Here is a 25,624-nt window from a genome sequence, read left to right as displayed (position 1 = left end):
GAACCGTTAACACTTCGATGCTGGGAAAACTTCTCTTAACAACACATGTCTCACATTAGGCATGCGTAGTTTTCATTGTTTAAGGTATGGATTTCCACTTTAACAGTGACAACAGTTTGGAACTGTCTACAAAAGCTCTTAAACTGCCAAAGGAGGAACAGCATGTTATCTTGAAAATAATATCCATATCTTACTTTAATGAGAGGACAAACCAGGCTTTACTATAAGTGGCTCTTTTATGCAGCCATATTTTATGAGGAAATTACAGGGAGTGGTTTCAAAACCACTAATATTTTTGTTTAGCTACAACGCAAATATGTAGTACTCTGAATAAAGTGTTATCAATAGCCTTTTCCATTCTTCTGTCAATTCTCCTTAGACCGAACACATGCCATTTACTAATGTGAGAAGGTTTCTATTACTGGGCTCATGTGGTTATGACAAAGTAAAAGCAGCAGCACATTCCCAGATCAAAACTGAAAGCCGACACACCAGTGCGACCTCGACTCCTTCACACCCTCCAAGCCCACTAGGCACAGAAAACTCAACATAGAGAACAGCTACTGTTTAACCTCGTAACAAAGGTGACATCCCTGAAGCAAAAACACTTAAACCCAACAAGTGTCCCCCTCGCCCTCCTTCCACTCTCCACATCGCCAGAGGTCCAAGCAGGCAGCCTGAGCCCACTAACAACATGAAGCGGTTAAGAACGCAAACGTCCCAGCCTTTCGGCTGAGGACAGCACTTGGTGACTAATCCTGCCACAAGTCCCCTTCCAGTGAAGAAGTGCAGCACTTGGATCTGAGCACTCGCTACCTTCGTGACCTCAGGACGCTGCTTGACCCATGTGTGTCTTAAGCTTCCACCACTGTGTAACAAGTAAAAAAAACATACAGGGTTGCTGTCTGGGTTGAGACAGACCAACATGCTCAGCAGTGCCATCCAACAAGCAGCTGCCAGGGAAGAGTTCTCAGATCCCAAGTTTGTGGGTACAAAATATGCCATCCTGGGCCTGGCGGCGTGGCCTAGCAGCTAAAGTCCTCGTCTTGAACGCGCCGGAATCCCATATGGGCGCCAGTTCTAATCTCAGCAGCCCCACTTCCCATCCAGCTCCCTGCTTGTGGCCTGGGAAAGCAGTCGAGGACGGCCCAAAGCTTTGGGACCCTGCACCCGTGTGGGATACCCGGAAGAAGTTCCTGGATCCTGGCTTTGGATCGGCATAGCATCGGCCATTGCGCTCACTTGGGGAGTGAATCATCGGATGGAAGATCTTCCTCTCTGTCTCTCCTCTTCTCTGTATATCTGACTTTCCAATAAATAAATAAAACCTTAAAAAAAAAATACGCCATCCTAAATCCTGTTTCCCTGCTTCCATTCAGCGGGCAGGACACATGAGAGAATCTTTTAAATGGAATAAAAACAATTTTGTTTTACTGTAAAAATTTTTTTACAATTTATAATGCCCTCATAATATGCATTTCCAATAAACTTCCTAAAGCTCTTTCATATGCAAGTATTTCAATTTTTTAATATAAAATGAAATTTTAATTTCAATTTTAACAAACTTCTGAAGTGCTTTGTGCAAACTTACAATTGCAAATCTAAGGCGAATGGGGTGAGAGACAGTCTTAAGCCTCAGTGCAAACTTTTTCTGAGGGTGGATACAGACCAGAAGGCCCTCACCTTCCACTACCCGGGAGAGCCCATGCCACACCCTAAGCTCCTTGGAAGAAGGACCCTTGGATGAACAACTTTCCATTCCTGCACAGGTGTGGACATGGTCCCTATTGTTCACTCAGCAGCCTTCCTCCCCAGGGGCTGATTCAAATCCAGGAAGAGAATTCGGGTTACCCAGACCCCCAGGAGCAAGACTGTGTACACTGCCCCAGGGAGCCCTTGGCCTCCTCTGCCAACTGAATGCCAGGTTTAGCATACCTAGCACCTGCAACCCGGTGTTCACCATCACAGAAGGCTCTGGCTGGATCTGTGGTCAGCCAGGGACACAGCCACAGTGTCCACATCCTCAAGTCACCACCATGGGACACAAATGCCCAAGTGTCAACCACTTTGCCGCAGCAGCATCAGCACAGAAGGACAGGTCCCTGTTCCAGCACCCATGTGAGGTCAAGCCACTGCTCATTAAAAGGAGGTAGCAAACAGAAAACAGGAAAGGGGAGACCTTACTTTCTGGAAGGAAGTACTAAAGTCAAAGTGGGCCTGAGAGCTGGAGCTGAGAAGCCTAGCTTTCCCAGTGCCTTTTGACCCTCTTTTCTACATTCCATCCAAGGATTCCAACACAGCAGCTCTGTGACAGCCCTCCTGCCAAGGCACATTGAGAACCAGGGGCAAGCAGTCGCTTCCTGGCTGGATGCTGAGCAGGTGTGTGAGCAAACCGCAGTGACAACTTCCAAGATTGGCCATGTGGCCCGCCTCTGATCTCTACCCCATCTTGACAACTGCAAGGAGAACTTGGGGGGCTTCAATTCCATACAAGAATCCCCTGGAGAGGTCAGCACTCTATTTCTGTCATGCCCTATTCCATTCCAATTAAGAGTCTCAAAACCCTATGAGAATGTTCTCTCACACATTTATACATGCAAGCTCCCACACTCTTAGCTGCCGTGCCCACCCCGACCAGCAACTGAGTTTTCGGTTCCTCCCTAAAAAGAAATGGGCCTGTCCATGGTGTAGTACTGGAATGCTGCCAAAACTCCAACCCTGCTCCCTGCGACAACTTCTGCAGGCTGGAAGGCTGGGCATTTGCACAATATTCCATCATGACAGTTTTGTTCTTGGAACACAATAGACATACAGATAAGCTCTGAGGAAATCTCTGGAGGAGAGGAAGCTCGACTCCTTTCCCTGTCACATTTCGTTAATGATAAAGGGGTAGACAGATCTGCCCAGATAGTGGCTTCCTGGTTGTCTCCAAGGACTTGGGGCCTAGGGGGTGTAGCTCTGCAACTTGCAAAAGGACCCCATCAGACCACTGGCAAGTACAGGGACGCGAGGCTGGGGGAAAACTTTTAATAAGACTGCAGAAGACACAGTAATTAAATCTATAAAAAGTCTGAGAAGTGTCAACTAAGATAGGACATATGCTAATTTCACTATGTACTTTAAAACAAACAAAAAAGGCCCAGCAATGCCTCACTTATCAAAACATCATACTACATATTTTTCTAAGAGGACATTTCAGGTCACTCTGAGTAATAGAGTTGTCTCCTAACTATGCCAACAATTAAAAAAAATTTTTTTCCGAACAGGAAAAGGTTCACTGTGCAAGGCTCATTACATAAATTCCTGTTTTTCACATAGCCAGTAAGACATTGAAGAAGCTAGGATTTCTAAGGGGCGGAGTCTGGAGAGGTAAATCTTGTAAAAATATGTGTTGCTATTAACGATGTTGTGTCTGCACTTCTCTGCTGGCCACAGTGGGGGCTGGGTGGAAGGGCAGCTCACTCATGGGACCAGCAACAGTGCCATCCAAATGTATCCTCTTGAACCTGATGAACTGGCTCGGCGGCAGGACACAGGCAGGTGCAGTGTTAACCCCTTACCCAAATTCTGCATGAAGAAGCCAGATAAGCCTTCTCCCTCTCCACCAACTGTATTCTCTGCATGTACACATGGCTGACATGTACATGCCCAGCCTCCCCTCAGCAGTTCAACACTGCTTTCTTGGGAAGCCAGACTCAGGGAGATGGCCTCCAAGACACTGCGGAGGCTAGGGGTTGCCACCGTGCCCCTGCTTGTTCAACCTGCTCTGCTGCCTGTTTGTAACTCATGGATGTTCTATTCATCTATGTACACTACACACTGGGTTCTGAGCTTCTTACAGGATCAGGGGCTAAGTCTGTATTTAACCTGCTGGCTGACTGACATCCAAAAATCATTCCAGAGGTATGATGCCTTAAAGACAGACCTATTCTGTGCCAAAAGCAGCAAAGAATCTAAGGAGTAATTAGAGGGGCCTGGTGGATTAAGCTGCTGCCTGATGTCGGCAGCATGCACTGGAGCATCAGGTGAGTTCCAGCTGCTCTGCTTCCAACTCAACTCCCTGCTAATGGGCACAGGAAGGCAGCAGTACACATCCCAAATGCTTACGTCCTGCCTTCCCATAGGAAACCTGGATGGAGTTCTTGGTTTCAGCCTGGCGTAGCCCAGGCCATGGTAGCCTTCTGGGGAGGCGGTGGGGGCTGGGGGAGCAGTGTGGAGGAAGGAAGGGGTGAACTAGCGCATGTAAGATCACTGTCCTTCAAATAAAGAGATAAATATTTTTAAAATAATATTTAAAACAAGCAATTACATACAAAACCTGCCTTGCAGAAATGATCTACCTGGGAAGAGCAAATCCATTTAATAGGATAGCTAACAACATACCTGTGATGACTTAGAAATATCAAGCTTTTCCCTCCAAAACTGTTGCCCGTACCCCTCAACCCATTCGCCAAAGCAGGTCTTGATAACCCCATTCAAGGTGAGCCCAGGCAGCCTGTCCGTCTTCTGCTATTTGCAGCACAACTTCTAAGTTGTCATCCTATCTGCTGAATGGGCTTGTAGCTCCAACCTTTCCATGGCTGTTGCAAAGAATAATGGAGGTAATACATGTGAGATGGCTACCTCAATCAATACTAGCTGATGTTATTATTGTAACATATATTGCAATAGCATCTATGAATGTACCTCTATATTAAACATTCCCCTCATTTCTTTTTAGTCACATGCTACCCTGTTCTGACTTGAACCTTATACACACTAGTTATGGACAAAGTGACTAGTTGTGTCTTTTAGGTGGGTAGGCGATTCAACTTCCCCACGTGCTACTGAACCTCAGAATTACAGCACAGCAGATCTGTTAATGTGCTCACGGGCAGAGTCCCTAAACGCCGGAAGTAACCCTGAGGGGCTGCTGCTGCATCACACCACCACTGTGGCTCTCAGGTGCTGGAAACGCTGTCACGGCCACCAGCGTGGGGTCCTGCTGGGGGGCTCCATCAGCCTAACTGCCTTTATGGAAAGGAGAAGCTGCGAGCCAAGGCCAGTCCCCTCGAAGCCACTGGGAACAGCTTACATGGTCCCACTGCACATGCTCTGAGCCTCACTGTCTAACACAGAAACCAAACAGCTGCTAACACACATGACAGAAGTAAAGAAGCCTACCTTTATAATTCCACTTACTTTGAATTTTTGCCTCATTCTTTAAAAATTCATGTGTACAAATGTATTACTCAACACGCACAATTTATTTCAATTATAAATTAATAAATCATACAGCAAAATGGGTGAGAGAGAGAGAGAGAGAGAGAGAGAGAGAGACACTATAACCATAGACTTCTAGGAGCCTGAAGGCTGAAGGCCTCAAAGAATGTGGAGTGAGCAAAGAAGTAGCCCTAAACAGAAAACTCTATGCCACTTCTATCATCGCCATGTGCCTGGGTTTAAAAAAAAATTTTAAAGGCCCTGGTCCTGCCTGTCGGTTGTGCCTGTCTGCCGCTCTCTGCCCTTCACACTGACAGCTGAGCTCAGCCTTCTTCCTGCTCACTGGCATCCTGGGCCCTGCCCACTCTCCCTAGTTCTGCCTCTGGACCTGTGCTGCCCACGCAGATACCCCGAGTCTGTCCCTCAGCCAGTGAGAATGGCACCACCTTCAGCCACTTTTCTTCCTGCTTGGTACTTCTAAGATTACCTTGGATTTTACCTGTAACCAAAATTATGTCAGCAAACCTGGCATCTCGTGTGTCTTCTAGTTTGTTCTCAGAATAGCCACAGGAGGCAGGTATTACTGGCCCCACTTCTGGAGAAATTGAGGATCTGAAATTTACTTGTCCAGTGAGAGCCCAAAGCAAGATTTTGGTGACTCTGCCTACAACGCTGCTGCTGGCTGAAAAACCATCATCTCCTGGGCTTCACCATTCGAAAAATAAAGACAAAAAGACAAGCCAAAAGAATGTACTCAGCATTGAGACTACAAGTGCGTGCCTCAAGGGAGCAGATCTAGTTCTGTTTAACAGTTTACAAAACTCATTTTTTTGCCTTAACAGGTGATAAATGCATACGCCATGACTTGCTTATATTCCAGTGAGTTCCTCTTTGTGGCAGGAAACCCTAGCAGCCGAAGTGTGAATTTCGGATGTGAACATGGTCCCGGGAAAGCATGTGCAAGGAGGCTGTGACAACCCAAAAGGAACAGGGAAGGTCTCCAGAGACCACCCCCCCACCCCCAGCTGCCCATCTGAGGGTGGGGTCAACAGATGCCAAAGGCAACAAAAAGAGACTGGAACATGTGACTGAATGAACTTGTTGTTCTAGAAATTCTAGGAATTCTTTCAAAATGCTAGACAAACTAGATTTTTCCCAAAGCATTTTATCTAATTTCTGTGAACTTTTTCAATGCATGTGATTGTTGCACAGGCTCCTGCAAGGTCATTTACTCCCTGTTCCTACTTCCTCTCTTTCATGCCATCTCTTCCTGCGCTTCCACAAGTGAAAACAGGCTGAAGAGAGAAAGTAAGAAAATCTCCATTCAATACCGAGTTCCCACCAGAGCTGCTAGTAAAACAACAAATTTACCATTTGGCTTACAAGCAGAAGGAAAGCATGTGACCTCTAGTCAATGATTCCATTTTTTTTTTTAAGTGACAGCAACACAGAGCACAGAAGCCAATTTATATGGGTGTGTAACAGATCTGCTGTGAAATGCTCATCTGGACACAGCCTTAACCTCCCGTGAAGTGGGACATGCTGCCCAGGCCCTCTCCTTGCCTTAAACGCCCCCAAAGAGCATCTCTGCCCTTCCCCTGTTCGGAGGGAGGTCTCTGCACTTCCCCAGTGACCTGGGGCAATGGACAGGATCCCGCAGCTTTAGAAAATTGGAAGGCACTGCCAAGGTCATACCATCTAACACCCTTGTTTTATGTTAGGGAAAATGGAATTCAGAGACATTAAAATGCAGATGGCAAACTTATGGGTGTTCATTTACAAAAAGTGGAACCACATGAGGCTTTAGTCCTAGAAGAAATACAAAACAAGTATCTAGAACATGCAAGGTCACTCTTGCCAGCCAATCTAATCCTGAGTCACAGATTCTCAAGCCACCACAGATACACATTCAGCTCCAGTTTATCTGACTCAAATTATACCAAAGGAAGGCAAGCAGGACTAAGTTAAGGCAGCTTACACAGAACAACAACAAAGAGGACGAGATTGTGATCTCGTGTAAAACAGAACCAAAGACAAACACGAGAATCAGAAAAGGCGCCATGAGCAGCTCTGTATTTGGCCAGCTCCTCAGAGGGACTCGCTGCTGGACTGCTAGATCACTTCAGTCGCACCAAGTCTGTTTTTATAGGACTGTGAGAGACACATTATGCATGGATGTGCTTGGTGCAGCACCTCACACAAAACCAGAGCAATGAACACTACACTTTGCTATAGTAAGTAAAGCGATATATAAATAGGAATTTTTAAGTAATCACGAATGGCTACAACTTAAGTCATTCATTACTAACTTCCTGTTTAACAGCTTTCCTCAAGCTTGCCTCCATGTCCTCCCAACTGAGCTATAATCCATTAATTTATAAAGAGTTTATTTCAGATGAAGATATTTGACTGTTTAGCACAGTCTGAATCTTTTTGGGAGGTCCTGTGTGAGAGCACGTGTGTGTTCCTGAGGTTGTGCCAGAAGGAGACATGCCAGGTAGCTGATATGAGATTATACACACAGTAATGATATCTGGACTGGTGCACTAGCTCATCTCTTCTGGAGAATAGATGCTAAGAGGGTCCCCAAGATTGGGCTCCTCACTCCTGTCTCAGAACACACTATGGAACAAGAAGTCTGGTAAGAAGAGAACATGGTGTTAAGAGGCAAAGAAAGAAGGCAGAGGCATCACTAGCCGGGCACCACTGGAAGGGGAAGTTTTGCAACAGAGAAAACCAGAGGACACTCGCAGTTTGCCTGATCTTGTTTAGCCAAAAGCCTGAATGTAACACAGCAAAATTTAAGCCCCTAACTTTTCACATATAGGACTAAAGGGGGTGGGGGAGGAACTGACAGGGATAAAACAGAAAATGTCCTTCATGATTTTAAACTTACCATGTTTTCTGTTTCTCAGAAGCAGTAATTAAAAAGAAGCAGTGCCTCCCCATTACCATAAAATTTAACTACAACCCATAGGAAAGCACGGTATCAAAGGAAGCCAGTTCAATAAAAGGAAGGGCAAACCCCTTTATTTTTAGAATATGGAAACAGAAGGCTCCTCCTATAACTAGTCAATGCCCTGTGTTCTACCTACAATCAGAAATGAAGCCCCCTACAAGACAGACCTCAAAACATAGAGGTAGGACCTAAGCCCTTTAGATAGAAACAACCTACCTTCCTGTCCAGATCACAAGCCAGTCATCTTACCCACTTTACCTTTTACCCCCTTTCCTTCTATGGTTTGGTATTAGGTTGGCAATATGGAACTGCCTTAAAAAAATCTCCCGGGGCTAGCATGGAGACCCAGCAGGTAATCCTCCCTCCTGTGGCACCAGCACCCCACTTCCCACCCAGTTTGCTGCTGCGCCCTAGGAAAGTGGCGGACGATAGTCCACCCCATTTCCCACCCAGCTCACTACTGTGCCATACATAGGAAAGTAGTGGGCGATGGCCCGCAGCCTTGGGCTCCTGCACCTGCATGCATGACCTAGCTTCTGAAGGGTCACATTCCAGCCGCTGCAGCCATTTGGGGAGTCAACCAACAGATGGGAAGACCTTCTCTGTCTCTCCTCTCTCTGTAAAATCTTTCAAACAAAAATAAAATAAATCTTTTAAAAAATTTTTAAAGAAAAAAAACCTACCTCACACTTAATATGCTCAGACCTAACACTGACACACAAACCAGTAAGGCCAACACTCAAATGAGTATCATCAACTCTGGCTAATAAGGTCCCAGTGGAGGATACCCAAAGACCAAATTTCAGTTAACTAGAATTTTAAATATCTTGGATCTTTTTTTTAAAAAAGAGATCTCCAGGCTAGGAAGGATTTCAAAGTTGAGCTTGTTTCTCCTGAGATTAATTTAGTTTCAGTGCAGCACAGAGGCATCCCTAGTGGCCCTTTAACCCACTCAAGTCTCCTCCCCAGGGAGGCATACAGACCAGGTACTGCCAAAGTCCACAACTGCTGAAGTCCACAAAAGCAGCCACAATTCCCCAGCTTGCCCATCTGGGAACCCAGAGGGGCCTATCCTTTTTGAAACTTCAATTTAATTAACTGCCCAGAATACAAACTCTTTTTGCCACTCATGCCTAATGGCTGTCTCCAACACACAGGGCCCCACCATAGAATATTAAGGAGAAACTCATTTGTTGCTAAAGTGATTCTCCAGCTTCCTAATGAAAATCTTTGTTGATTTTATAGGCCATACCATTTTTCTAATCTGCAATGGTTCTATGAACACAGAGCATTACCATGCAATTAACTACCTTATCTATTTGGCTACCAGAACAAGGCAAACAAAATGCAACCAAAAGCAAAGAACACTTTAGAGTCTATTCTCCTCTCATGAAGAACGTAAATTGGGCATAAAATGAATATTGACACTCTGATCAATTTAAGAATATTATACAGCTTTGAAGGACTAAGGTCTGATAAAGTGATAAGCCTACTAATCCTGCTCATATTAAAGTATTCCCAAGGTGTGAGACCAAACTGTTTACAAAAGTCAATGAAAAACTACAGACACAAATTTCAACTCATTAAAATCTCTAGCACAATATTTCACTCATAGGATATAGTGTCTAGCACTACTTTTTATCCTTAACATGTTTACTGTGTGGCAATTTTGATGGATGGTTTACTCGCTTCTAAGAACTGTTAACTCTTAGTAAATACAATCGAAGCACAAAGTCTTAAATTTCCATAGTTTGACATTTTTGGTACCAAAAAAGATAATCCAAATTACAAATCAGGGCAGCAAGCTGCAGTGGAGTGTAACACTATGAACTGCACACTCCTCACAATGTAGGGTTTATATAGGACCAGCTTGTGGTCCAGCTTGTCTATTATTCTAACTGGGAAGGCTAATGCAGTGACAAGTCATATCCACAATGTGTCAGCTGACCCAACAGTCTGGACCCAGGGTAATGCCTACATAAAATTCTCCCACTGTAACAGAGAGTGCAAGCCAGGTCTTTTACCAAGCTTCCCACAGACATCAAGGATCCCGACAAGCAAGCACAGCACAAATGGCCTCAAAAACATCACGTAACGGCCTCACTCCTTCCTTCTAAGCAGTAAAGAGGAGAGGACCCCACCAGATTGTGGCTCCCCCTTAGGACTTTCAAAGCCCAAAACTATTCCATGTCTCTGGAAGAACCCCAACAGACATTTCAGTAATGCTGCTTTTGTTAAGTTACCTAAAAGCTTACAAATTCCAGGATCCCTCATGGCCCTCCACACTGTGTCCACCCTAAAACCATGCCTCTCCACAAACACAGACCCACCACACAACCTACACTTACTTAATCCAATAAGGCCAAGTTTCCACTCTAACGCTGGCACTAGTGATGTAAGTAGCACTTTCACCTCTGAAAACACCGCTGAACACAAGACAAGCCTGCAAAGCAAGCAGTGACAGCCCCAGCCCTGCCCTGCCTTTAACATCAGTGGCTACTGGCACTCCACCACTTGTGTATCTGCCAGTGATGCCCACAAGGACCTGGGACTTTTAGCTTTTGCTTAAGCTGCAAATCCTTGTGAGTACCACTAACCAGAACATGGCCAAGACAGGTCACAGGCAACTGACTGTGCATCCCCTAAGATCACGCCTGGCTGAAGGCGACACTACAAGAGCTGAGGGACACCCATGGCAAATTCTTTGGGTTCCAGGGAGAATGTCAGATAGGATGGAAAGGATCCCTTAACCACCTAAAGGATCCCACTCAGGAACTAATGACTCTCGTCACTGTGAAAAAAAAAACTTCCTTGTATTACATTTCTTAACTAATGCTTCAGTTTGAACCCAAGTCCTTTTTGGAAACATGAACAATATTGTAATCATGAAATAAGCATACAAGTTAGTCTTTCTAAATTTCCAAAGACAAAACCCTTGCAGCTGCCTTTGGAAGTTATGAATATCCTTTTTAGGAAGGTGTTGATCTTTTAAAATGTGCTGGCTACACACAATGCATTATTTGCTGTTTGGGGTTGAAAAATGAGAGAATTCTGTACAGTTAGCAACTCTATCTTAAAACATTTGAAGGGAATGTAGCAAAAGAATCACGAATGAATAACTGAAAGTACTGCTTAGAATGATTCAAACCAATGAGAACTGTGGTATGTGAGGAAGGCAGGGAGCACCAGGCTGGGACATGCTAATCCAGCCAGGGGAGTGGAGAGAGAGGCTGAGGATTGCACAGAAAGGCATCAGAGGGATCTGGGGACATACTAAAATGGGGGCAGCAGAGGGTATATATGACAGAAAGAATGACTTCTGGGGTTTTCCACAGACCAGGCCACTGTACTTGCAGATAGGTGAGAGAGCTGAGATAGAGTGGTTTAGAGGGAGAAAACTGGAGGGCATCTGGGTCAAGCCAAGGCACCCACCCACGTGGGCGATATGGGTTGAGCGAAACAGCATCACCTGCCTCCCACTGGCATATACAAAACATGGAGCTGGGGCTATGCCTGGCTGGGATAGGCTGCAGTCCCCACCACTAGCGTCACAGCAGGAGGTAGCCACGTCAGGTTGGGCCACAGCACACACTAAAATAACAACCAAATCTAGAGGTGTACAGGAATTCTGGAGCATCGGCCACATTGCAGCACCAGCCAGTTTGCGCAGAGAGCTGGGGTGGTGACAGACTGAGCCAGGTTGGACCACAGAACTCAGGAACACATCTGATATTTGCAGAAGCTGCAGCTGTGAGGAGGTCAGGCAGGGCTAGGCTGTAGCACCTACCAATATATCAAAAGTCTGGTAGACCACAGTAAGCAGAGCTGCTGCACCTGCTGGCAAGCATGGACTATGGGGCTGGGAGCAGGCCTGGCAGGGGAACTTTGGAGACTTCCCTGATAGGCTGCAGCTCTAATTGGAGAGTGCAAGAACCAGGGCTGTGGGTAGGCCAGGCCAGGCAAAGCTGCAGCAGCCATCAACATTCTTGTGGGCTGGACAGATTGAGCTAGGCTTTAGAATCCACTGGCACTTACAAGAACCAAAACGGGTGTGGGATGGGCCAGGTTAGGCCACAGCACCCACCAGATCACATGAGAGCTGGGTCTGGAGATGGACCAGGCTGAGCTAGGTTGTAGCATCCACCAGTCAGAACTGGAATGGATGCAGATCAGTCTGGTTAGGCCGTAATACGCACCTATGAGTGCCAGGACTAGGGTGGCAATGTCAGTCTGGGCAGCAGTATCCACCAGCACACACAGGGTCTAGAGACTGGGAGTATGCTTGGTAGAGGAACTTGGGGAACTCCCCTCCTAGTCCATAGTTCTTGCTGGTGAGCACAAGAGCTGGAGCTGGGAGCAAGCTAGACCAGGCTGGATAGTATCACCTGTTGGTATATGTATGAGTTTAGTCTGGGGGCCGGCTGGGCAGGGTCAGTCCATAGCACACACTGGCACAAGTGAGAGCCAGGACAGGGTGCAGGCCAGGCTGGGTTGGACCACAATACCCAAGAGTTCACATGAGGGCTGGGAGTTGGACTAGGCTGCTGCACCCACTGGTGAGAGCTGGACTGGGCTGATTCAGGCTGCAGCACCTGCTGCCAAATGCCAGGTCTGGGGAAGGTCATCTCAGATTTGGCCATAGCACCTGCTAGCATGTGTAGGTCCCAGGGCTGGTAGCACGCCTAGCAGGAGAACCTCTAGGACTCCTTGGCTGGGCTGTTGTTTCCATGGGTGAGTGTGAGAGTTGGAACTGAGGGGAGGCCAGGCTCAACAAGGCAGCAACACCTGTTAGTATATGTGAAGAACGGGTCTAGGGGCTGCTCCGGCTGAGCTAAGCCGTAGTACTCACGGGTGTGCACAAGAGTAAGATGGAATGTGGGCTGGCCTGAGTTAAGCCAAAGCAGAGGCTGCATGCACAAAAACAAGGACTGGGTGAGAGCCTGGAGGTCACCCTGATCAGACTGGTGTATCCACTGAAATGTGCATTGGTTGATGCAGGTAACAGGCTAAACCTGACCCTGTACTGGCTAGCACACATAAGAGTCAAGTGTGAGGTCACCTCAGATGAGGTTCCTTGAGGGAAACTATATCACTGGACTCAAGCCCCAGCCACAGGGAAAATCACAAGATTTGTGGTCCAGTATTGGAATGCATGTATAAGGACTGGGCCTCCTCAGCTGCTGATATCTGTACAGTGCACAGCATGTCCAGATACACATGAAGGACATGACAGTCAGCTGATGTAGGCCAGCAAAGGACACGGAGTGCCTTGTCAGAGGATGGAAAGCAGAACAGGTTGGACAGTTCTCCTGGCCAAGCTTTGCAGCATGTTTTTGGGTCTGTGGATGACCTGGTCAGCCAACAGACTTTGGAATGATTTTCTCAACCCTGGTGCAATAAAACCAATAACATCTCAGAACTATTAAAACCGTTCAAAAAACACCCTTGGATCACTTTTCCCCAATGGGGGTCTCTAAGGTATCACTCAATGACCATGCCCCATCCCTGGGGGCGAATACAGTCTGACAGCAAGGAGTTGCATTTCTGCAGACACAGAAGAAAAAAACACACACATTTGTCCCATTAACTTCATCTCCACCCTAATCAGAGGCCCACATGGACATTCCTCTCAACTGTATAAACAATATTAAAAAGTAAAAAACTAAAAAAAAACCAAATGGTCTATCATTCACTTTATCAAATAATTCATTAAGACAGATACCAGTCTGTATTTTGGATAACCATTTTCATCCTCAAAAAAGCCATATATTTAACTACAAGAATAGCAGGATCAGGAAAAAAAAAATGTACTTCCACTAAAAATGTGTTCTAGCTTGGATTCAGCTGCTCAAGATATATACCTGATGATTGCTCTAAGAGCCTTGTCAAGAACCAGGGATACAACAAAATGAACCCAATCAGTCCCACCCAATCTTTGTCAGAAGGATGTTTAGGGAATAGAGGCCCCATCAAGACAGAAGGACTTCCCAGGACCCTGACTCAGTCAACTGTATTGAGAAAACAAACCAAAGATTAGTTTTTCCCTTTTACCTTCCTTTTTTAAAAAAAGGGAGTAAAGGGCCCAGCGCCGTGGCCTAGCAGCTAAAGTCTCACCTTGAACGTGCCGGGATCCCATATGGATGCCGGTTCTAATCCTGGCAGCTCCACTTCCCTTCCAGCTCCCTGCTTGTGGCCTGGGAAAGCAGTCAAGGATGGCCCAAAGCTTTGGGACCCTGCACCTGTGCAGGAGACCCAGAAAAGGTTCCTAGTTCCCGGCTTTGGATTGGCGCAGTACCAGCCGTTGCTATCACTTGGGGAGTGAATCATTGGACGAAAGATCTTCCTCTCCGTCTCTCCTCCTCTCTGTATATCTGACTTGGTAATAAAAATAAATCTTTTAAAAAGGGGAGGGGGGAGAGAATGAGGGTGCATTCATTCAGAAAATGGCAAGGGGAAAGAGAGGGTAGACACTATCTGCTAGGTTACATAGCAAAACACTTGCAAAATGGGTTTGGGCTAGGCCAGACAGAACTCTCGGTCTCCCATAAGGGTGATCGATCCAAATTATCTGTTGTCTCCCAGGATTCCCAAAAACAGGAAGTTGGGTTGAAAGCAGAGACAAGACTTGGCATTCGAGCATTCAAATGTGGGATGCAGACATCCTGCAGTGTCTTAACTCCCATGCTGACCCTTAGCTCCATTTTAAACTTCAATTTTATTTCAAAAATACTGTGACTGGGAGGACGAAATGGGGGAAATTTCTACTCACTTACTCCCCAAACAGCGGAACAGCCAGAGCCAAGACTGAGTCAGGTAGAAGCCAGGTGCCTAGAAGTCCCTACCTTCCTCATGGCAGCAAGAGCCCAAGAACCTTGTCTGTGCCATCTTCTACTGCTTCCCCAGGTGTATTACTGGATCAGAAGCAGAGCAGCTGGAACTCAAACCAGTGCTCAAATATAGGAAACCAATGTTGCAAGTGGCAGCTTAACATGCCGTAACACTGGCTGGACTTTACCTCCGTTTTTAGCACAGAGAAATTCATCCAAAATTAGCCAAGATCCTAAGTAAAGCCTAGTTGAAGTGCATCTAACATGAACTGTTTCAACCCACTGGCAATTTCAGAAATTAATTCATTATCATTCACATTTAAATAGCCTAAAATTAGGATCCTCTTATTTAGTCAAACTCAATCAACACGTTTTCCATTCAGTAAACATTAGCTGAGCCCCTACTGCACGCTAGGCACTATGGAGACATGTATAGATGGCTGATAACACAAAAACTTGAGATGGAATATGTTCAAACTACGAAAGCCAAGACCTTGAACTGGAACTGGAACTGGGACATAAAGAAAAGGCAGGATTGGGGTTGCTGGACAAAAGGGAAACTGAATCCCATTGTTGATGTGAGGACAAAACATGGGCCATGGCTGGTGTGTACACCAGGCATGTGGCAGTTAAAGATGCTGTGCTAGAACCAGCAAGACTCTGCAGCCAATCTGGTCACCAATATGTATTCCTCCCCAAAACAGTCTCATTCAGACAAACGACTTGTAAAATTTGGGCCTTGATTCTCTCATCTCTAGGAAGGGAATACTAACAGCACTTATCCTATTGGGAAGAATTAAATGGCCAGTAATACTAGTTAAAAATTAGCATTTATAAGGGAAGGTTTTTAAAAAAAAATGCTAGCAAGGTATCTAGGGAAGAGAGGAAAACGGCTTGTTTATATTTGAGTTCAAACAGAGAGGGAAAGAGCATATAGGATGGAGGGCAGAACACAGTAAATCCTAAGTTAGGGGTATGTCCAGATGCACACAGAGGACATGACAGCCAGCTGGTGTAGGCCAGCAGAGGACACTAACTGTGTCAGAGGATAGAAAGCAGCACAGGTTGGACTGCTCTCCTGGCCAAGCTTTGCAGCACATTCCTGAGCCTGAGGATGCACTAAGGTGCATGTAAATTTCTCTCGATTAAGTAGAAGCATCTGCAGGAGTGTGGATACAGTTTGTCACCCAAAGGTTCACATGCTGGCAGTTGGCTCCCAGTGGGTAGTACTGAGAAGCAGAGATATCTTTCAGAGGTACAGCCTCGGGATCTCCATATGAAGGGATTAATGTGTTTGCCTCAAAGAAGGAGACCCAGGCTGGCCCTTTCCATGGTCCTTCAGCTGGTCCTTCTGCTGCTGTAGCCAATGTCACCTCACTATCCCACTCACATGTGAGTCCATCTGCCACACTGTGTCACGGGCAGGGGCCCTCAACAGAGGCCACAGTGCTGTCATTTAGAATTTTTTGCCACCAGAATTCTGAACCAAATAAATCTTTTTTTTTTCCATCTCGTACCTAGTCCTGGTGATTTTTGTTACAACAATACCTAACTGACTACAACAGCATCACAGAGCCCTTCTCCACCCCAGAAGGCAGACTTGGTTCCAGGATGCTGCAAGCAATGAGAAGCTGATGAGGAGAGAGGAGGAACTCTAGATTTAAGTGGCATCTTCAGGACTTCCTCACTCTGTCCATCTGCAAATGATGGGGTTTTACATTCAAATAGCTATTTGCCTTCTGTCTCATGACTTATACAATTCTGGGTTGTTTCAAAACTCATGGCATAATTTCTTGATTTTTTTCAGAGTCAGAAGGCAGGACACTGAGTAAGGGGCTGTTTGTTTTGAAAACCAACATAAAAGTCTCCCTTCACGAGTTCTACTGTGTTTTCACCCATCTTATCCCTCACTCACAATGTCACATCACAAGGCAAACCCAGCTCTTACATCTTGTAGGTTTATTTTGGTTTCTTGAGGTCATTGTCTAGGCTAGACCATAACATCTTTCAGGTTGTTTTGAACAGCTAAAAGGAAATTAAGGGAAATAATGCCCTACAATGTAACCATGGATTATTCAAAATAAACTTGGGTAAAGTGACAACAAATTACTCACAACTTTAGGTAATGACAGAAGAGTTCCAGAGCTAACACTAACCATGCTTCGAGTGTACGGTGTGAGGATACTCTGAGGTGGTGTGGGATCCCCCGTAATCTCCCACCATGCCCATTATCATGAAAGGCACCACACACATACTCTGGAGAGCAGGACATTCATATCCTGGAATCTCCATTTTTCAATGGTTGATGTCCTCAATTAGAATCCAGTTGTAAAAATACATGACTGTGTGGTATGTACCTCAACAGATCCCCTTCACCTTACCCCTGCCTCCAACCAGACGGCCCTGCCTCTAACTGCTTCCTCCCTTCCTGTTGCAAAATAGGTAGGTGCTACACAACTTTCAATCAAGTGTAAAAGTCACAAGATCACCATGGAACCAAGAAACACCAGCATAGTTGGAATAGTTTGTAAAACATAGCTTATAGAGTCTACATTTTGTCCAAACACTTTGTGGGAACACTTAAGGAACATCGACTGAGAAAAATATCACATCTTAGGTTATTAATTTTTCCCATCTATTTCATAGCATGTTCTGCAGCCGTTCCTCCTACTGGGATAATTTTATTTTCCCCACGTAACCACACAAAGCAAACAAAAAACTCTTTTGAGCTTCTGTCTTCTGGATTTTAAATTGTTGTATGTGAACTTTTGATCAACATTCAATGCCTGCAATAGTTTTGCCTGTATGAAAGGCAGGCAGGCTTTTAGTGGAAAGGAAAAGCAGGCACAGAACAAGGAAAGAAGAAAACAGCTCATGATCAGTTCTAAGAGGTTTGATTTACTGCCTCTGTTTGGGATTTCAGCCCAAGAGTGTTACCCAGAAGTTCTCCTGCTGAAAGAGTAGGCCTGATTCATGAGACAAAGACAGGCTCTGCCACTGGCACCTTAACCACCACCCATCCCCCATGCCCCAGCAGTTGTTAAGCTAATAAGAGCAACAACTGCAGGGCCAGGTTGTATATTAAATATTAATGAAAAAGCAGAGGGGGCTGATGCAGATGGCCTCACTCAGGGAATGTGCTTCGTCAAATGCTATGCAAAGATGCAGCACTGTGCTGAGCTGGCTCCAAATGTCTCAACTCCATCCTCAGGCTGCAGTACCTGGATCCTTCCCTAACACAGCTGATCTTGCAGGTCAAGAACATTCTGGTTCCAATTCACCTTGATACGAAATACCAACGCTGCTGGGGTAACACCAACAGGGATTCCCTCTAGCCAGTCTCCTGGCCCATTCCTTCCCCAGGCTGGTCTTCACTCCTGAAGTATCACCAACTGCTGCTCACAGAGTGGCAGCCTCTGGACTCCACGCGACAACCACGGGGGCCTCCCCTAGCAACACCAAAGATACTTTCAGGACAAGTAACCCACAACAGCCTGGCAAAGAACTCAGCAGCTGCTCTACAAAGTAGAGATTCCTTCAACAGCAAAACAAAATTCACTGCAGAAAAACATTGGGGATGTTCCAGTCTCTCAGAGTTAGGCAGAATTCCTAAAAGTACAGTGTTAGGGTCTTCACCATACTAATTTCATGTTACTGCAGAAACAAAACCCCATGGCAAAATCCCCCATTAACACATACTCTGGGGCAGGATAGTGTGCATATATGCAAATCCACCCACTCATCCCGGACTACACTGTGAAACCAACATTTAGGGGCACCCAGGGTGGAAAATGCTAATCTGATGGCAAGATGGGTGCTCAAGAGGAAGACCTAAACCTGGCTCTACTATTGCATACATAAATTTGGACACATTTTATAACCACTATGGCTCAAATGATTGTTTAAAAAAAAAAAAAGGAAAGCAATTCCTGACCTAATCACCTTACAGAGCTGTTGTTATCGGCCTAACTTCAAAAAGCATGAACTGCTAGGTACACTTGTGAGATGTTATAATTAGGCCCAGGGCAGAAGGGGTAAGTTCTAACTGAAAGCTCCAGAGCTGCCCAACCTTCCTGTCCAAGAACATCCCAGGAAGCCCAGGTGTTCTGCAGGATTTGCTGTGGGAAGTGAAGAATTGGGGCCTGTTACTCTTTGAAAGAGCAGATGCAGGCTACACAGCAAACCAGGTCTGATTATCCATGGCTGAGACTTCATCTCCCAAACATTATACAGCAACAGTCCACATGGCTGTCTTTAAAACATGCCAAAGGCTGCTGGGCATCTGGAGAGTGGAGCAGCAAATGGAAGCACACTCACACACACACATGTACCCCCATGGTGCCCTCCCAAGTTAATTAAAAAAAAAAAGTTTTCTTTCAATCATTTAAAAATTGCATAAAGTGACGTTACGAAAGGAGAGAAACTAACAAATCTCTTCTCCCCTAAATGCTTCTGTGAGAAGCAAGTTACAGATACAGGAAGGCAGAGGAGCAGAAAGAACACAAGAAGAGTGTCTGTGGTTGCTTTGCTGAGAAGGTGGCAGAAAAAGTGATAGAAGCCTGAGGCCTCCCAGGCAGCAAATCGCTCCGGCTTTGCCTGGGACACCACTCTTGACACTATCACTCGGTGGTTACCAAGACGTCAGCACAGGGACCTCTGGGGGTCATGCAGGTGAACCTCCCCACACAGCTGTCACCATTAGTAAACACAGCCAACTTACTGCACTACAACTGTTACACAAACCCAGCGTCCTGAAACCTGTACTGCACACTATTTGTAGCTAAAATAAACAATATTCTTTATTACCAATCATAGAATTTTGTGGGTCCTGCACAATTGCCCAGGGGCTAAATCCTCACCTTGCATGCTCCAGGATCCCAAATGGGTGCTGGTTCCTATTCCAGCTGCTCCACTTCCCTTCCAGCTCCCTGCCTGTGGCCTGGGAAAGCAGCAGAGAATGGCCCACAGCCTTGGGACCTGGCACCTGTGGGGAAGACCTGGAAGAAGCAACTGGCTCCTGATCAGCTCAACTCCAACTGTTACAGCTACTTGGGGAGTGAGCCAGCGGACAGAAAATCTGTCTCTCCTTCTCTCTGTAAATCTTTTGTTCCAATAATAAAAAAATGTTAAAAAAAACAAATTTTATGAGTTCCACTATTTTTTTTCTCAAGGCAATTCAGACAAGTACGGTGATGCTGCCTCTGGGTCATGGACGTAGTAGGGGTTCCAATTTCAGTTTACCTTTGTACATTTTCTTTTTGTTTCTGTTAAAGAATAACATGTGTGCCTTTTATAGTTATGATAAGGCTATACTTTATATAAATAGTGCACCAAACAAAACAGGTATTTTTCTCTTGTATATTCAAGAAATAGCTTCCCTATCAAATGGGATATTATCCAAGTGAAATCTAGATACACTTACACACAGAGGCACACACACAGACTGATGTGTGTATGTATTTGTGTATTCAAGTAAGTTGCTATTTGTAAAATATCTTCAAGAATTTTATTTTCCCAGAAAACAACAGATGCTTCCTTCAGCAGGAGAGGAATGGTTCTCTTACCCTCAATCAGTGTGGTTTTGCTGAGGAGCATGGACTTACGGTCAGACAAACCTGGAAGCGGAACTCAGCCCTGGCACTTAGCAAGTATGTGACCTTGGCTGATCCATTTTCTTTCCCAGGCTTCAATCTCTTCATGTACAAAACGGGGGCTAGCAGTGGCTATTTCAACAGCTTTACCTCGGGATTAAAAATAAGCCTAGACCGCACTTCTAAACATCAGGTGAGATTGCCACAAGATTTTAAGCAGTGTCTAGCCCACGAATCTAGGCCAGTCAATCCTCATATAATTTGTTTCATCCTTCAGAATAATAAAAACCAGCAGCAGAAGCAGTATGTGTGTTGATGACTTCTTTCATCAAAACACAGAGAGGAAACTGGTTCTTAACTTTTTTATGCAACTATGAATGGCAATGGCAACAAGATGCTTTCACTTGGAGGTAAGAAATCCAGGGCTCAATCCAGCAAATTAAGTTCACTAGTCCCTGGCCTTTCACAGCCAGAAGCAGGTGTGGCCCAAAAGGCTTCTGCAGCGCTTCTCAGCAATCACCAGCACATGGGCACACCCTGTGGTCAGAGAGAGCTGGACCGTCCAGAGGTATGGCCAGGCTGCCAACATTTTAAAATCCACCAAGGAAGGAGGCTGGAATAATTATAATAATAGTAAAAAGAAGAAGAAGAAGAATCAAAATGCATAGGCACTTTCTTGGGAAATACAGGGAAGATTCCAGGCTCTTCCAGGCACAACAGGTGTCTAGAGTGATGGCACACCACTGAACAGCCCAGCCTGGTTTGGGGATCCCTTCTCTTTCTCTGGATAAACCCTGTTGAGACATAGCTTAAAGGTAACATAAAAAGAAAAAAGGGGGGTTGGGGGAGGGGCCCACAAAGCTGCTTCGGCCTTCACACTTGTTACTGAAACATGTCTTCGCCTCCCATAGACGATCATGAAAACTTGCAGAGTGCTCTCCGCACACAACAGGACAAAACTGTGTTTAAATCGGGAAGCCAGCTGCTCCCTGATCAGTCACCCTTTTATCATCAACAGAACTTTAATTAGCCCCCATCTGCTTCCTGTTTCATGCCACCAATCTTAACTTTCACCTGTCTAGAGCAAAGTGCAGTAACTACATTCACAGTAAATAAAAACAACGTGCGTTTCCTATAACATGCAGTTAATTCTCAGCCTATAGCATACTATTCAAAATAATGTACAAATCACTATTTTCCCATAAATGACAATGTTCTTTACCAAAAACTCAACAGAAACTCTCTCTCCCACCCACCACTTCTTGCATTTTTTCCATTAAGAAAGAAGGTTTTCAAACTGTCTGGCTTCAATTTCCTGGTTTTATTGTTAAATATGGGGCCATGTCAGGTCATGTAACAACCACAGATAAATCTCAAAAACACAGTGTTTTTTTTTAAAAAAATTTATTTAAAGAAATCAAGTTATGGGGTCAGAGCCATGATATAGAAAGTTAACCCTCTATCTGCAGCAACAGCACCCCACATGGGTGCCAGTTCAATGCAGCTGCCTGCTAATGCACCCAGGAGAGCAGCAAAAAGATGGCCCAAGCCTTGACCTATAAGGGAGCCCTAGTCAAGAAAATCTTGGCTCCCAGCTTTGCACCGGCCCAGCTCCGGCCACTGGCAGCCATTTGGAAAATGAATCAGTGGATGGAAGATCTGTCTCTTCTTCTTTCTCTCTGCAAATCAGCCCTTGAAATAAAAATCAACAAATCTTAAAATAAAAGTATGAGATATTTACATTAAATGGTAACATTTAAAAGTTAAAAATCTGTTTTAAGGGTAATTCTACCCAGGCTTTCTGGGCCCATCCGACGTACTCTGCCAATAAGCAAGCTTCTGGCAGGAAAGGTGCTCTACCAACACCAACTGTGGGATGAGTGGTCAGCTCTGGACGGGCAGGAAGGCTATCAGTAACAGGATGGGTGGGACTTGTTAAAACTGAGAAATGGAATCAGGGTATTCATTACCTTAGCCTCCAGGCCTTTCTGAATGCTTGAAATATTTCATAAAGTTCTACAACGGTACTACAAAAGCACTGTGTAAAATGGAATTAGTTTTAAAAAGTTTTAGTGTCAAAACTTTCGAAACCCATGTGTAGTCTTTTCAAAATACACATTTTCCCAAGAACTCTTTGAAGATTCCACATACACAGGGATCTCAAAATTATTTCTTCCAAAATAAACTCTTCTTTCTGGGTTTTTAAATTCATTTATTTGTTTTTCATGTGAAAGACAGAGAGAGGGACTCAGCTTTTCTGTCCACTGGTTCCTTCCCAAAACCCATGCAACAGCAGCCGCGACTGGGCCACAGCAGCCCAGAGGCCTGAGCTCAACCTGTGCTTCCAGCATGGGCAGTAGGGATTCCGTCCCTGGAGCCCTCACTTGCTGCCTCCCCACACTTGCACTGGCAGGATCCTGGAATTGTAAGGGGAGCATGGACCCAGATGCAGGCAATTCAAGATGGGATGCATCATCTTATCCACTGAGTCACAGGTCCAATTACAAACCTGCTTTTAATTCAATTTTCCCATAACTTTTTGAAGTACACATGTAAAAGGAGGAAAATGGTGAGCCGGCTCCATATCCCTTTGCCAACACAGGTACCGATCTAACAGCTGGAGTAGCAGTGTTTTTGGCTTGAAAAGTTTCCCAAGTGATTCTAATGCTACCTCCAAACTCATTCTTGCATCTCCTGTAGGGGCTGGGCCCCTGATTACCCACCTCAAAACTGCCCCCCACACATCGAAGTCTGTACCCCAAATGTAAGCATTACTGGAAAAAGAACAGAGTTCAGAAGAGGATTTCTCTTCCTGCTGCTAACAAGCCCAATAACAGAGCACACATATCAAGTCATGTATTTCCATTTTCAGAGAAATGCTGGGTAGATAAGGAGTGGTAACTATCGCCAAGACCAATGGTTGGAAATTTGAGATAATTAGGATTCAATAGTCATGGAATAAAGGCCCAGTAATCTCACTACTGATGGCCACCCAGATCTAGAATGGCTGGGATCAGTTTCAGATCTAAGATTCTGTTCAGTTCTAACATTCTAAAAAAAGGAAGTAAAGCATGTTACTCGGGTTTTTTAAAAACTATTTTAAAAAAAATTTTAGATGGAGAGGAAGGGATTACAATAGGCAAATTTGATTGCTTTACACCCTTGGCCAAACTAATGGAGGTAAAAAGTATCTTTTTTTATTTCCATGTAATGACTGTTTATAGGTCTTGCCTATATTTTCTGCTAATCTAGGGTCTTTTTTTTTTTTTAAACTTGTTGAACCCTTTAGTTCATGGAACAGTAAGCCCTTGACTATAGAGTAAATTAAGATGTTATCTCAAATGTGAAGGACAAAAGGGAAAAGTGGTGAGGGTAATTATATTCTTACAATTGTATTGAACCTGTTAAAACTAAGAAAGTAAATTTGGAGAAAAAAAAAGGCAAGTTTGAAAAACACCATGTTCGTGATATTGTAGTCATTAACACCAAATAATAAGCGACAATTCATTAGATGTTTAAGAAAGGATGTGTAAAATGTAATTATACAATTATGGATAAAAGTGAATTCTGGAGTCAATTTTTACATCATTGTTTTTCAGAAAGAAAAACAGAAGTGGCATGTTATCAAATGAGGAATGTCAACCTCACCTTTCAATTTCCTGGAATTTTCCTCCCCCACTTTCCCCTATAATATATAGCATTTCCTTTGAACTCACACACAGCCAACTTCACAATGGAATTTTGAAGAAAAAAAAGACTGTTCCACAGTGCAACAGGGTCCCGGTGGGAGGGCCGCCCTAGTGCAGGGGAAAAGCCTTATCTCAGCCAGATTACACCAGTTTCAACTGCTCTGGCCTTACAGCATTTAAAAAAAAAAAAAAACTAGGGCATTCTTATCAAACACTGGCATCACCTGGAATTCCTTTTCATTTCTGATGACTCCAGGATAGGTAGAGAATTCAGATTTGCTCTGAGGAAACACAAAGGGGAATGTACTCTCACAGGCATCAGAGCTCCTATAGACAGCTGGGCTTGGGTCAGGTTAGCCCAACTCAGGTTCATCTAGAAGGAAAGGAGTGGGAAACCTCATCTGGCAAAGTGAACCCAGCCACGCAGCTTTCAAGGGTTAAACGCAAAACCTATGGAACAAGGTGTTCAGAGCAGGGCAAGATTCCATCCCAAGGAGTATGGCACATCAGTATTTAAGACACTGTGTCTTTTAGGATCCTTTCAATAAGGCTATGATTGTAACCAGTTCCATGCTGGAGACCTATCCACAGAGGGCTCTCTTCACCCCCTACCAGATCCTTCTGCGGTCCCTCCACTCACCTCTCCAGAGGCCATCTTCCACATCCCCATGCATCTGCCTCTTCACTTCCAGAGTGTTGCCGTGACATGCAGATCTGCCAGGAACATGGCAAAGCCCTGATGCTAAAACTCTGGATCACAACCCACACTGCAGTGAAATCAACTTAGAGGACTGATGGCAGCCCTTTTAAATTAACACAGCAAGCACACATCACGTAAATGGGTAAGCACAATACTGTTTTGTAGAACTCTTTGTAACATCCATGGGTACTGAGTCATACTGTAAAACAGATTTTTCACTATGCATCAGGCCGGGAAGAAAATGAGAAAGCCACAGAAACAGAAGGAAATGTACTACTTCCCACAGGACATGCTTACTCTCTCTAAGAAAGGCTTAATGGCAAAAGCCCAGTGAGACAGGAGCACAGCCCCGTCCTGGGAGTCACTGAACAGGCACTCCCCACCACACACAAACGTGCCTTCAGGGAGCACCCAAATCTGCAGAGTACCCAGAGCTTGTTAAGCAGCTTGTGTGGCCCATGTAAACCTCGCAGCCTCAGACGCACAATATCTCCGGGTGGGAAATGGCTGTCGAGGATCACGTTTGACATTATTTTAACCAACTAACTCCTGAGCAAATTAATCAATTTCTAATCACTACAACTCACATGGTATGTGCTGTATTTTGACAGTACCATTTGAAAAGCACGATTCAATAAACCTTTCATCTGGACTAG

The 25,624-nt window shown here is 44.9% G+C and overlaps 1 protein-coding gene and 1 long non-coding RNA gene across 2 annotated transcripts in view; both read right to left on the bottom strand.

Moving 5' to 3' along the window:
- Positions 1-25,624, bottom strand: part of LOC121168039 (forkhead box protein O1) — a 96,967-nt gene that overhangs the window by 5,145 nt on the left and 66,198 nt on the right. The gene's annotated exons all lie outside the window — the stretch shown is intronic.
- On the bottom strand, positions 22-19,886 carry LOC121168040. The gene is made up of 3 exons (XR_005885679.1): positions 17,346-19,886; positions 10,497-10,499; positions 22-32 (listed from the first exon to the last, which is right to left on the bottom strand). It is a non-coding gene; the product is annotated as an uncharacterized LOC121168040 (long non-coding RNA).

This window comes from Ochotona curzoniae, unplaced genomic scaffold, assembly GCF_017591425.1.
Source record: "Ochotona curzoniae isolate NIBS_2020 unplaced genomic scaffold, NIBS_Ocur_1.0 patch47, whole genome shotgun sequence".
Classification (NCBI taxonomy): Eukaryota; Metazoa; Chordata; class Mammalia; order Lagomorpha; family Ochotonidae; genus Ochotona; species Ochotona curzoniae.
The sequence above is the reverse complement of the archived record's forward strand: the minus strand, read 5'-3'. Positions and strand labels throughout refer to the sequence as shown.